This window comes from Typopeltis vanoorti, chromosome 18 (genome assembly GCF_054136105.1).
Source record: "Typopeltis vanoorti isolate ZY-2024b chromosome 18, IOZ_Tvanoo_1.0, whole genome shotgun sequence".
Taxonomy (NCBI): domain Eukaryota; kingdom Metazoa; phylum Arthropoda; class Arachnida; order Uropygi; family Thelyphonidae; genus Typopeltis; species Typopeltis vanoorti.
In genome coordinates this window covers 9,842,398-9,857,320 of record NC_143566.1, presented here as the reverse complement: position 1 = coordinate 9,857,320, position 14,923 = coordinate 9,842,398, and the positions used below count along the sequence as shown (strand labels likewise).

The window sequence follows — 14,923 nt, the reverse complement described above, 5'->3', positions numbered from 1 at the left end:
TACAGAAGTATTTCCCTACTGAGTGTTCCTGGCAAGATCTATGCAAGCATACTTGAGAAACGGTTGAGAAGAATTGTGGAAGAAAAGCTTGGTCAAGAACAAGCTGGATTCAGGCCAAATAGAGGCTGTCAGGATCAGATCTTCACTTTACGACAAATAGTTGAGAAATCATGGGAATATAACAAAGATCTGTATTTAAGTTTTGTCGATCTGGAAAAGGCATATGACAAGGTGCCAAGAGAGAAGCCATTCAATACGCTACAGTTGTATGGTGTCAATGGGGCATTATATCAAGCAATGCTTAGTATTTATTTGAGTTGTAAGTCAGCAGTTAGAATTGAAGGAAGTACAGGAAGATGGTTTAATGTTAAATCTGGTGTGAGACAAGGATGTACATTATTCCCTCTGTTATTCAAAATTGGAGATGTTAATGTCAGCTCTTTGCTTTATGTGGACGATATTATACTTCTAAATAAATCTGCTACAAGTTTGCAAGAGTCCATGACTAAATTGAATAACTGTTGTAATAGATATGGAATGAAGGTCAGCATTAAAAAGACAAAGACAATGAAAACAGGTAGAATTGTTGAAAATGTCAACTGTGTTGTGAACGGAGAAACTGTGGAACGAGTAAAACTTAGCAATGATTTTTAGTGAAGATGGTAAATTAAATAATGAAATAGACAACAGAATCAACTAAAGTTGGTATGGTGGGAAGTCAATTGAATAAATTCATATGGAATAAGAGAGAAATTAGTCGGAACACTAAATTAGCTGTATACAAGAAAGTGTTCAAACCAATTTTAACTTATGGATCTGAGAGCTGGGTCAGAAGTAAAACACTTGACCAAAGACTAGAGACCGCAGATATGAGAGTCCTGAGAAAGATTAGAGGCGTGAACAGATGGCATCAATGGCAATATCATATTAAAAATGAGGATATTAGGAAAGAACTTGACATTGTCAGCATCCAGGAATGCGTTAGCAGAGCTAATCTCAGATGGTATGGTCACTTAAATAGAATGGGAGAGGAAAGATTAGCAAAACAAGTATTCTCTGCCAGGTTGGCAGGTAAACGACCCAGAGGAAGACCAAGATATAGGTGGATTGATACGGTACAAAGTGCCTTAGACGATAGAAATATAAGATCTGATAATGATAATCTTAGAGTCTTGACAAGTGACAGACTGATTTGGAGGAAAATTGTAGATAGGAAGTTAGTAATGATGTAATTTTTTTTCATGTAGTGTCATCATCATGTACACCCTTTGAGGGTACATGTCAGGAATTTGATGATGGTGTGTGTGTGTGTATTTAGGATTATTAGGTGTGTTTCAATAAGGAAATACCATGAGTAGGCATAATTAAATAAATTATAACACCAGAATAACTCACATAAAATATTATTTATTAGTATAATTTTTTCCTGGGTATCACAGTCATCTTCAGTACAAGGTTGAACAATTAATCACAATTCCTTAAGGCACCACCTAAGTAGCTAATGCAAGATAACTAAAAAATGTCATTAAATTTCCTAACTTATTTTAAAAAACAATTAAAAAGACTTAATTCTCTTATAGATTATGTATCTATATGGAATGAAGATAAAAAAACAACTTAAAACATTCTTTGGTCATCCGCCTAGATTGTATGGTCCTCCAAATGTTCATAAACCAGGTATTCCATTAAGACCAGTTGTAGACTGTATAGGTTGTCCTACTTATAAAATTTCAAAATTTTTATCAAACTTACTCACTTCTTCAACTAGATGAACTGCTACTTATATAAAAAATACTTTGGATTTCAAAAATAAAATTTTACTGATGTTTGTTTATCTGACAGCATTGAATTACTACAACAAGAATTTCCTTCAGACATTGTTAAAATATTTGATTTTGTAATACATTCTGGTTATTTTTCCTTTAAAAACAAGTTATATCAATAGATCGAAGGAACAGCAACGGGCAATCCTATTTCTTCTGCTATCGCCAACTCCTTTATGGAGCACTTTGAACAACGTATTTTTTGACAACATTTCACCTAGACCTACTCATTGGTTCAGATATGTCGATGACATTTTTGCTATCTGGAATAGCTCTTCTTATGAATTACAACAGTTTCTCTCTAAATTAAATGCACTTCATCCAAGGATCCAATTCACCCTAGAGGAAGAAGTAGATAAGCAGTTAGCCTTTTTAGATTTTTTAATTCTTTGCCAACCAGATGGTAACCTACATTTCTCAGTTTTTAGGAAGAAGACTCATGTAGGCGATTATATCCATGCTGAATCCCATCACCATCCCAGTCAAAAGGCTGGAACTATTAAAACACTAGTTCATCGGGCCCACTCCTTCTGTTCTTCAGATGAGCTACTACAGAAAGAATTGCAACATATTATTTCCACTTTTTTATCTAATGGTTATAAGAATTCTTTCATCAAAAGAGCTTTGAGGAGTTTTGGTATCTCTCCCTTTTCAAATACAGAAGAAATAACTCGTATTCCTCTCCCTTATGTGCAAGGCATTAGTAAATGCATAGCAAAAGTTTTAAAACAACTAAATATTTTTGTTGCCTTTTGCTCTGTCAGAAAAATCTCCACCTTTCTCACTTCTCTAAAGGACAAGCTTCCACATCTCAATTATCCAGGTGTCTACCAGATTCCATACTCCCGTGGGTTATCTTATTTCGGACAAACAGGAAGATCTGCTTTTATTCGGCTAGAAGAACACAAGTCTTATATTCAATACCTTGAACCTGAACACTCTGGACTTGCAGAGCATGCCATCAACACTAGACATAAGAGTTTATTGGAACAAGACAAGAGTCCTTCACAAAAGTCATTTCCTCATAGAACGGCTTTATAAAGAAACATGTGAAACTTTACTTCAGTCTCATAACTAAAACAGATCTGATGGTCTACATCTATCCCATTTGTGGGAGATAGTACTTTTTAAATCAGCCAATCTTTCCTAACTTTTTTTAATTGTGTGTGTGTATATATATATATATATATATATATATACACACACACACATATACTTATTACAAAAAAAAAAAAAAAAAAAAAAAAAAACACTCAGCCATGGAGGCATCATATTTGAAATACCAAACTTATAATTTGTGTATAAGTTATTATCAAAGGCAACTCGTGTATCTGTTAATAATCAAAATTAAAATCATAATTTTGAAGAAATAGTCTGAAAAGGCTTGGGAAGAGTAGAAGGTGAGAGAGGAAGAACTAGAGGTCATTCCTCGAAGTTATGTAAAAGTGTGGTGAAGAAGGGTGTGAAGAGTCGATTTTTTACATGGAGAATTGTCAGTGAATGGAATGCATTGCCAGAATATGTTGTTAATGCAAGGAATGTTAACGACTTTAAGATTTTATATGATTAATATGTTGTCAGTTGAATGAACCTCCCACGATGAGTCTGTCGACTCCATAGAGTGTAATGATGATGATGATAATATTTCGATATGTTGTCACGGCAAGTTTTTGAACTGCGAAATAACTCTAATTTACTGCATTTTCTACTTTCTCCACAAATAACGTGAACCTTCACTACATTCAAACTGTTCTAAGTCATTAAACACAATATCTTTGACAGCTAAAAAGCTTTAAACAGTGTACAAGATGGGCAAAATGAGTATTGATAATTGATTAGTCAGATAGGCACTGGTTTGAACAATACCAAGTGGCCTATCTAAGGGGATTTTCAATATTTGCAGATGAATGCAAAGTTGGGTATTGTCCAGTGTCCATTTCAGAAGATTTAAATATATGTTTAGCTCAGACAGATAATTGTGGTTAACATTTTAGGTGCAAAGTGTTTTGGAGCTCAGGCATATGCTTTGCATAGTGGTAAACAGTTAGCATCAAGTAGTTAAACACTACTACAGAAATGAAAACTTTTAGGAAAATTGCAGTAAAAACAAAATTTGATAAAATCAGAAATGAAGAAATACACAGAAAAAGTGTAGCTTACAACCAGTAAATGAATGGATAGCAAACAGGAAAAAGAATGGCAAAAATGTATCAACAGAGTTCAAAAAGAAAGAAAATAAGACAAATATTAAAATGGCAACTAAATACTAGAAGATGGTCACAAAAACAGTGGAAAGATGGATCCAAGATCTGAGGCAGATGATGAAGTAGTAGTTTCCATTTTGATGTGGAAACTCTGGAGAGAGTTCAGAGACATGCAATTAAGGTAATATACTCTGCAATGTTAGGTATGATGAGAGGTTGAGGAAATTTACATTGCAGATTTAAATGGGAAGGCAGAAAAGCGATATCATCAAGATGATTTAGTTGATTTGATGGATTTTACAAGAGTAACACTTAAGAATCGAAGATTCGGAGAAGACCTATCCATAGCTTGTGATGAACTTGCTGGAGCTTTTGGGCCATTGTCCTCACCTTCTTGTGGAATAGAAGTTTTAATGTAGCACAAAGTATGGTACAATTTCCTAAATAGCATAAGAAATTTCCTATGTCAAAATAGCCTAAGAGAAATTTATTATAAGAATTTTTGATGATTATTCCTTCTATTCTTTTTATCTCCTGAAAGAAACACTTTGGTTTACAGAGTATATTTTCAAGAAGAGCCTTGCTAATTTCTTGAAAACATCTTGAGTAAAAAGTGGAATAAGAAATCATGAAGCTTCATGCAAAATCTGCATATTGAAACCTGTTTATGCTAGTAACTATTTAATACAGAAATGTATGTTATATATCATATTATGGGAAGATGAACAGAAACTCTACCCCATGGTTAAGTATTTGCATTCACTGCTGGTCTTTGAAATCATTGCAAGTTTAGTGAATTGATGAATAATAAGAACACATGCCAATTTTTCCTTCCATGGAATTTGCATCCCCCTTATCAAAGTAACAATTAAGCAAAATTAAAAAATCTTGAGTTATTACCAATGAGCCGCTATGACCATATATTACATGGTCATAGCAGTTATAATACTGGTACATGCAGTACTATTTTGATGGATTTTTGTGTGGGGTAAGGGATAATGGGTGTAATAATTGCCTTTATAATTAAAACATCTAAAAAAAAAGTAGTTTATTGTTGCTTTCTAATTCTGCTCTATTGCAGTAAATACAAACTTGGACACTTTTTAGAATCAGTACGAGATTTAAAAAACCAGCCTAATCTTAATAAATAGGTTATGTTAAACTTTCCAAAATTTGAAAAACTAATTCTTAGGTCTCCCACCCAACAACAGGCTAGCTAACAGCACCCTACAGTGTGTCCCTCATAAGACTTTAGTCTTTATATAGTTAATTTCATTTCCTCCACTTATTATTTTTTGTGTGTTTTTTGCTTATGTTATTACAGTTTTAACATTGTATTCCTGAAGATGTCTCTGTGACAGACAAAATGTTGAAATGATTTAACCTGTTGTTTAATTCATAAAAATCTCTCTGTTATATAGTTATTCCATTAAATTGTATTATGAGTGTAAACTAGCACCTAATCATGCACATATCTCTGCTAAGTTGTGTGTTTATGAACCATCCTGAGGATGCAAGAAAGTTTTAAATAGAGTCAGCATAAATAAAGCCTTTGACCAGAAAGACATTGATTTGGATCTGATCTAGTATGCGAAGAACCACTACCAAGCCTTTTCATCTGAAGGTTTCTCAGATGTTGCTGGTGTCTCACCTCTGTACGAGACACCAGCGAGAAGATTTTTTTGTCTTGCAACCAGGCAAACCAGCCAGTAGAATGCACACAATTGACAGACAAAAATGCATTACAACCAATAGTAATACAACAATACTTTTCATAGTGTGGTTTTGAACAGAGCAGGTTTTGCTATAGCATAGTTTATAAAATTTAAAAAATTCAAAAAGTTTAAGTACTGGTACAGTAATACTGTACTGCATTACCAACATTCTGACTTGACTGAAACAGTACTGTAGCAAACCTCAGTGACAGCTGTATCATTGCACCGTTAGTATTATTTCAGCTTTGGTCCAGCAAAGTCATGGTCTCTCTAATTTATTTATTTTTATTACATACAAGTATCCTTTTATATGCAATTATGAGTGGCAAGAGGAAATGTAACAAAGCTTGTGAACCCAACAAACTTAAATGTTTAACACAAGAACAAAAACTGGAATTATAAACCATCATGAAGAAGGAGCATTGTATGCTAAAATAGTACGTGGAAAAGGAGTGAATGAGTCTTTGTTCATTATCATCATCATCAAATTCCTGCCATGTACCCTCAAGGGATATACAGGATATGATAGTACTACATGAAAAAAAATTACATGATTACTAACTTCTTATCTACAATTTTTCTCCAAATCAGTCTGTTACTTGTCAAGACTCCAACATTATCAGATCTTATATTTCTATCGTCTAAGGCACTTTGTACCATATCAATCCACCTATATCTTGGTCTTCCTCTGGGTCATTTTCCTGCCAACCTGTCAGAGAACACTTGTTTTGCTAATCTTTCCTCGCCCATTCTGTTTAAGTGACCATACCACCTGAGATTAGCTTTGCTAACGCATTCCTGGATGCTGACAATGTCAAGTTCTTTCCTAATATTCTTGTTTTTAATATGATATTGCCATTGATGCCATCTGTTCATGCCTATAATCTTTCTCAGGACTCTCATATCTGCAGTCTCTAGTCTTTGGTCAAGTGTTTTACTTCTAACCCAGCTCTCAGATCCATAAGTTAAAACTGGTTTGAACACTGTCTTATATACAGCTAATTTAATGTTCCGACTAATTTCTCTCTTATTCCATATGAATTTATTCAATTGACTTCCCAACATACCAGCTTTGCTGATTCTGTTGTCTATTTCTATATTTAATTTACCATTTACAGTAAAAATCGTTCCTAAGTAGCTGAAATGTTTTACTTGTTCCACAGGTTCTCCATTCACAACACAGTTGACATTTTCAATGATTCTGCCTATTTTCATTGTCTTTGTCTTTTTATTGCTGACCTTCATACCATATCTATTACAACAGCTGTTCAATTTAGTCAGAGAATCTTGCAGACTTGCAGCAGATTTATCTAGAAGTATAACATCATCCGCATAAAGCAAAGAGCTGACATTAACCTCTCCAATTTTGATATCATGTTTAATACCACTTTCCTTCATAATGTGATCATATAGATAATGAATAACAGAGGGGATAATGTACATCCTTGTCTCACACCAGATTTAACATTAAACCATCTTCCTGTACTTCCTTCAATTCTAACTGCTGACTTACAACTCAAGTAAAGACTAAGTATTGCTTGATATAATGCCCCATTGACACCATATAACTGCAGCGTATTGAATAGCTTCTCTCTTGGCACCTTGTCATATGCCTTTTCCAAATCGAAAAAAATTAAATACAGATCTTTGTTATATTCCCATGATTTCTCGACTATTTATCGTAAAGTAAAGATCTGATCCTGACAGCCTCTGTTTGGCCTGAATCCAGCTTGTTCTTCACCAAGCTTTTCTTCCACAATTCTTCTCAACCGTTTCTCAAGTATACTTGCATAGATCTTGCCAGAAACACTCAGTAGGGAAATACCTCTGTAATTCTCACATTCGGTTTTATTTCCCTTTTTATATATGGGTACTATTAGAGCTCTGCTCCAATCATCGGGAATTCGTCCCTCTGTCCAGGCTTTCTGAACTATGCAGTGCAGCCACTGTAAGACTCTTATACCACCATACTTCAGCATTTCTGGTCGAATATCATCTACTCCTGTTGATTTTCCACATTTCAAGGCTTTGATGGCTTTTTCTACTTCAAGTATGGATATGTATTCCTGACTGCATGCCTGGTCTGTGTTTTTTACCACTGTGCTGTCATCACTGCTTGTTTCATTTAGCAGTTTTTCAAAGTAATTACTCCATACTTCAAGGATATCTTTTTCTCCAGTTTTCATGTCACCTTTATCATCTCTAACTCTTTTTACAGCACTCTTTCCCATTCCTGAGCTTCTTCAACAACCTCCAGAATATTTTGCCACCTTCTTGATATTTATTTTCTATATTCTTGCCAAAGTCCTCCCATGACTTTTTTTTAGCTAGTTTTACACAGTGTTTAGCTTTCTTACATTTGTCTCTGTATTCTCTAAGAGAACAAGCTGACTTATTTGATATGCTTTCTTCTTTTCCTTCACTGCCTCTTTAACTTCTTGTGTCCACCAGGGAGTTTTGATTTTTTTATCCTTGCAGATAACCTCTCCACATGCCTCTCTGGCAGAATCCATCAATGTTTTCTTTAGAGTTTGCCACTGAATCTCCAAGGTTTGATTCCTGTTCTCAAAATCTTTCATTTTTTCTTCAATAATCTTTGTGTATTTTAGTCTACAGTTCACATTTGAGAGCTGCTCAACTTTTATTCGTTTTAAGACTTTCTTACATGTTATTCTTTTCAATATGAAATTCAATTTTATCCTGCTCAAGACTAAATAGTGATCACTTCCAATTTCAAATCCTCTGTACACTCTGGTGTCCTGCACCAGGGAGAAAACATCACTATCAACAATAACATAGTCAATGAGACTTTTCTTATTCCTTGCCTCTTTTCTCCATGTGAATTTGTGCAAATTTTTATGTTGGAACATGGTGTTAGTAATAACCAGTCCATGTCCTGAGCATAAATCCAACAGGTATTTGCCATTATTATTAGCTTTGCTCTTTTCTCCAAATTTTCCCAAAATATTTTTGCATGTCTCAAAATCATTTCCTACTCTGCTATTTAGATCCCCAACAAGGACCAGCTTTTCCTTTTTCATTGTGTTAGTTGCTTTTTCTAAATCATCAAAAAATTCCATCACTTCTAACTTAGTAGAACCTTCTGTTTGATCATAGGCACAAATAAGTCTCATTGTCCAATTCCCCATTCTGATATCTGCCCACATCACTCTACTTGAGACTGCCTGCCATTCAAGAAGATTAGCCTCATATTTTGTGTTGAATACTATGGCTACTCCTTCTTTTCCTTGATTATCATTGCCTGAATATAACATTTTGTATTTATTGCTCAGAAAGATCTCACCAGTTTCTGTCTTTTTTGTTTCAGTCCTATTATGTCGATCTGGTACTTATCTAATTCCTCAACTAGCTCCATTTCTTTGCCTTTCAGGCTTCTTACAATAGATAAACATAGAAACTCTGCAATGGATAATATTGAACGTCTTTTAATGATATTGGATATTGAAGACCTCAATAAAAAAATAAAAAAAATTCTGTTAAGTCAGATGATAATTCAAGCTAAAGTAGCAATTTTTATAAAGCAGTAAAAGATAACAGAGAAGAAATTGGAAATGAAGGGAAATTTTTTCAGCAAGTTGTGGGTTTTGTACGTTTAAAAAATATATGGTGCTCCATTATGTTTGAATTGTAGGTGAAAGTGCTAATCTGATAACAATGCTGCCGCAAAATTTCCCAGTGAGTTAAAATAAGTGATTGAAAAAGGAGGCTACAAGATTGAACAAATTTTTGATGTCAGCAAAACAGGTTTGTTTTGGAAGAAGATGTCTTCGATCACTTATTTAGCAGAAAAGGAAAAGTTGCAATCAGGATATAAAATATCAGATGACCTTTTGACACTTTTATTAGGTGGAAAAACATCTGGGGGCTTCAAATTAATGCCTTTGCTTATTTTGCTGAAAATCTTAAGGGCTATTCTAAAAGTGCTCTTCCTGTAATATGGTGATGAAAAAAGCATGGGTGACAAGACATGCTTTTGAAGAATGGTTTACAACTCACTTTTGTCTCATGGTCTAGTGTTATTGCAAAGATAATGATATAGATTTTTAAAATTTTGTTGTTAATAGACAATACACACTAAGCTTATCCTACTGCTATTTCTGACAGATGGAAATGGTAAAATCCTTTCCCTGCTACCCAACACCATGATTATTGCCACCAATCAATCAAGGTAGCATTGCTACATTTAAGGCCTGCTATTTGAGATGACCTTTTTCTCAAGTCATTAAAGTAAAACAGAAGATAGGACCATGACTTTGACATATTTTTAGAAATCTTTTAATATTCAGAATTGGTTTTAAAAAATGTTTAATTTTCTTGACCAAAAAGCTCTGGAATGACTTTTAATGGGATTATATTGATCAAGTGCATATAATAAACAACCATGTTATAAGTAGTTTCACCAACTAAGGCAGCTGGCATCTTCAGGGTACATAACTGATGTAAGGCACTAAAAAGTAAAAAACTGTTACAAACTATAATCAACCAATTCCAATTATATTAAACAAAGAACAGAGCGCGTACAATACATGCATAGAGCATGCATGATATCACTTGTTGTTATTTAGGAACATTCTATAGCTGGCACTATAATTCAGTTCTGGCGGGTTCAGGGATCTAATAAGGGTCTTCCAGATCACGGGCAAGATTAGTTCTTGGTTCCTGTTAAGGTTTTGTATACAGCGGGCAACTGTTGTGGCCTCCTTAAAAATTCAGGAGCGGAAGCCCTCCTCCATGTAAGGAATTGTGCTTCTATCCCACTCTATGGTATGGTTCATTCTTGAGAAATGAAAAGCTAACCCCGATTTTTCTTCTCTATTATTATTGACGTCACCTATGTGTTCTTTTTGCCTAATTTCAAGGCTCCTTGAAGTTTGGCCAATGTAATTCAAGCCGCACGAGCAGGGTATGTTATAAACTCCATCATATTTGAAGAAAGGATGGCTATCTTTTGGAGATCTTAAGAATTGACTAATCGTTTCTGTGGGTTTAAAGGCCACTCTTATTTTATGTGGTCTAAGGAGTCTAGCAATCTTATTGGAAACTGTCCCTAAGTATGAAATGACGATGATAGAAATATTATTATTATTATTATTATTATTATTATTACTATTATTACGGGCAACTCCAGGGAGTCATTAGACTCATCGAGGGAGGCCCCAAATCATATTCATCACAACTATTTGACATTCATACAGTATCTATCATACCTCGCCTTAAACTCATTCACTATCACAGCATCCACTACAGACTCAGGGAGCGCATTCCACTCATTCACTACTCTAAAAGTAAAGAACCCAGCTCTAACACCTTTACTAACCACACTTTTGCCCAGTTTCCATGGATGTCCCCTAGTCCTCCCACAACCAGCCCTGTTCTCAAAAATATCTTCTGAATTAATTTTATAGAAACCCTTCAGTAATTTGAATGTCTCAATCATATCTCCCCTCCTCCGCCTATCAACCAATTTTTGCAACCCACAAATCCTCAACCTGTTCTCATACGGTTCATTCCACAGACCTGCTATCATCTTGGTCACTCGCCTCTGGATCCTCTCCACCTCCTCCCCATCATAACATATATCATCTTGTTGTCTTTGTCGGGGTTCAGAGAAAAGTATCTTGTGGACGAGTTTTCGAGGTAAGGTTGGTGGATATCAGGGATAGTTCTTCCTGGAGGTCTTGTTGATATGTTGTAAGGAGAGAGGCATGGTTCTTCAACATGTGTACAATACTAAGTTTCTGAGAAATGTGGTGGCATCAAGTGAAATGTAAATAACGTCCTGTATTGGTAGGTTTGTGGTAAACTGAGAGGTTGATACTACCATTTGGAAGCTTCTTAATTAAAATGTCCAGAAATGATAATTGGTTATCTTTTTCAAGTTCTAGAGTGAATTTGATCGTGTAGTGTAGAGAGTTGATTTTGTTAAGAAAGTTGAACAGGTCCTTTTTTGTTTGGTTCCAAACGATAAAGATATCATCCACATATCTCCACCATACTGTGGGTTTAGGGTCTGTTTGAGTTAAGATTTTATTTTCAAAATCCTCCATAAAGAGATCAGCACACGATGGAGAGAGGCGGTTACCCATTGCGAGACCACTCAATTGCTTCTATCCCACTCTGTGGTATGGTTCGTTCTTGAGAAATGAAAAGCTAACCCCAATTTTTCTTCTCTGTTATTATTGATGTCACCTATGTGTTCTTTTTGCCTAATTTTAATAATAACAGAGAAGAAAAATCAGGGTTAGCTTTTCATTTCTCAAGAACGAACCATACCATAGAGTGGGATAGAAACACAATTCCTTGCATAGAGGAGGGCTTCCGCTCCCGAATTTTTAAGGAGGCCACAACAGTTGCCTGCTGTATACAAAACCTTAACAGGAACCAAGGACTAATCTTGCCCATGATCTGGAAGACCCTTATCAGATCCTTCAACTCGCCAGAACTGAATTATAGTGCCAACTATTGAACGTTCTTAAATAACAACAAGTGATATCATGCACGCTCTATGCATGTATTGTATGTGCTCTGTTCTTTGTTTAATATAATTGGAATTGGTTGATTATAGTTTGTAACAGTTTTTTACTTTTTAGTGCTTACATCAGTTATGTACCCTGAAAATGCCAACAGCCTTAGTTTGTGAAACTAGTTGGCATAACATGGTTGTTTATTATATGCACTTGATCAATATAATCCCATTAAAAGTCATTCAGAATTGGTGTTGAAAACATTGGTGAATCATAGCTTGAAGTAAGTACTAGTAATATGAGAACTATAGGGGAATATGTTCTACCTTATTGTGGGAATGATTTCACTAGTTTTAAATCGCAAATTAAAATCATTTCTGCAGACATTATTGGGAAAGATCTCAGACTTAAAACTTTGGATTCTGACAGTGTGCATGAATGCATTGACTCTTATTCAAATGACCTGGATTATGAAACTCTCATGGAGGAGGATCAACGTTTGTATAAAGAAGAGGAAGATAAATTAGATGAAACTGTTGCTGAAGTGCCTACAAAAGAATTGTCATTAAATGAGCTTTCAACTTTTATAGAAAAATTAGACAGTGCTTCTGATTTTCTTATGGACATCGATCCTAACATTTGAGCAGAGAAAATGAAGAAACCTATTCAGACTACACTGTTTAAATACAATATTTCCAAATAAAAACTCATATTCAGATATCAGTTATAAAAATGTTTCCTATTTCTTCATTTTATTTTAATCCTTTTGAAGTTTTCTGTGTTCATTGATTAGTATTCTGGTGAGCTTTCAGTAAACAAATGATGTGTAATTATTTTTTTTCACTAATACTGTAATTTTCTATTTGGTATGTATTACATTATAACATATTATAATGATGTTAACAGTGCAATTTTGCATATCACGGAACTTTTTCATCATCCATTAACTGTGTTATGCAAGGTATTACTGTGTATTGGTTTCATGAGATGTACTGACTGCCCACGTAGGGATAGAAATGGAAACAAAAGAAAAAAACCATCAAAACTGTTTCGTAAATGGAAAGTTTGAGTAATAAACATAATAAAATTAAAAAAGTAAATGGATATTATAGTTTAGCCTAATATCAATGAAAATTTAATAGGAGAATTAGTAAGAATAGTAAATAAGAAAAAATAGTAAATTAAACCGACTTACTGAACTTCAGAGTATTCTTATTAAGGAAGGCAGTGTCATGAATTTCGTACAATGTTTATAAGTATTTATGACATATATTATGACTACTCATAACATACAAGATGTTATAAAAAAAAAGGTATGGTGAACGTTAGAATTCAGAAAAGTTTATTAACCAAAATACAAATATGATTAATCTCCTTTAAAATTGTCTCCTTGGCTTACTACATTTTAAAACAGTTTGGGAAGTAGTCTTTCTTTAGGCTTTTTAGATACATCATTATGACCACTTAAATTTCTTGTATTGATGCAAAATACTTTCCATTCATCTTCGATTTGAATTTTGGAAAGAATCTGAAGTTACAGAGTACTAAATCGGATGAATACGGCAGATGCAGACACAATAATTTTTGTCTGAGAACTGTTTAATAAGAAGAGATGGTGGTACAGAGCATTGTTGGGATACAACATGAAACCATTCACCCACTTCCATGGTCTTTTTCAAACACATTGTCACATAAACGTTTCGGTACTCCTTTATAATATTCAGAATTGACTGTAGTGTGTCTAGGTACGAACTATACCCACACAATCCCATCCAGGTTGATAATGACAATCATCAGGACTTTGACATTGGATTTCAGTTGGTGCACCTTCTTTGACTGAAGTGATTTGGGTGTTTTCCATTGTGAACTCTGAATTTTGGTCTCAGAATCATAAGCATACACTCAAGATTTGTCTGCTGTTATGACACTTGAAAAGTTTGGATCTGAAGTCAGCTGTTGTTGATAATCACTGCTTTCCATTTTCAACAAATCACAGGTACACAAAAAATTGCATTTGCAACTAAGTGAATGAAAGGATCAATTTGCAACTCATTTTGTGACTAATAGATGGGTATGACATCATGTGATGCCTCTCAGTTTTACCCTCCCTCTGTTTGTTCAAGCACTGTGGCTACATTCACCACTTTTTAATCACACCTTGTATTCCTTATAACATACATTTGCATCCTTGTTGTGGCATTTGATAAAGAGTATGTTGAGTTGAAGTGAAAGTATAGTAATCAAAAATGTTTACTTAATCACTGTATAAAAAAAAAAATTCTCTAATACCTTTTAAAACTAAAGGGTGCAAGTGGAGATACTTTAGTCCAAACTTTTTAAAGATCAGTGGGTAGCTGGTCTTCATTACAGCAGACAAGTATCACCATCTTGTAGCACTAAATCCTGACAGGCATATATTATTTATGAAATAGTTAGTTCTGTGGTTGTCTTTTTATTTTATTTATTTATTAGCTACAGAATTTCTGGGAAGAAAACCTTTGCATGCCATAGATCAGCTAACTTGCAAACTGACTAAAGAAATACCTGAAAAGTTTCCTCTGGTTGGCAACCAGAATCAGACCTATAACATTCTTTCTTCAAACAATGCTTAAACATATTTTAATATTTTCTGTAGTGCTGGTACATCCTCCACAATTTATGTATATTTCATGAAGAAAATCATCTTTTTGTGTTTT

At 34.3% G+C, this 14,923-nt stretch overlaps 1 protein-coding gene across 1 annotated transcript in view; it reads left to right on the top strand.

Annotated features, from left to right (window-relative positions):
* LOC150096482 (mitochondrial carrier homolog 2-like) overlaps window positions 1-14,923 on the top strand; it is a 295,508-nt gene that overhangs the window by 134,470 nt on the left and 146,115 nt on the right. The window lies entirely within an intron of this gene.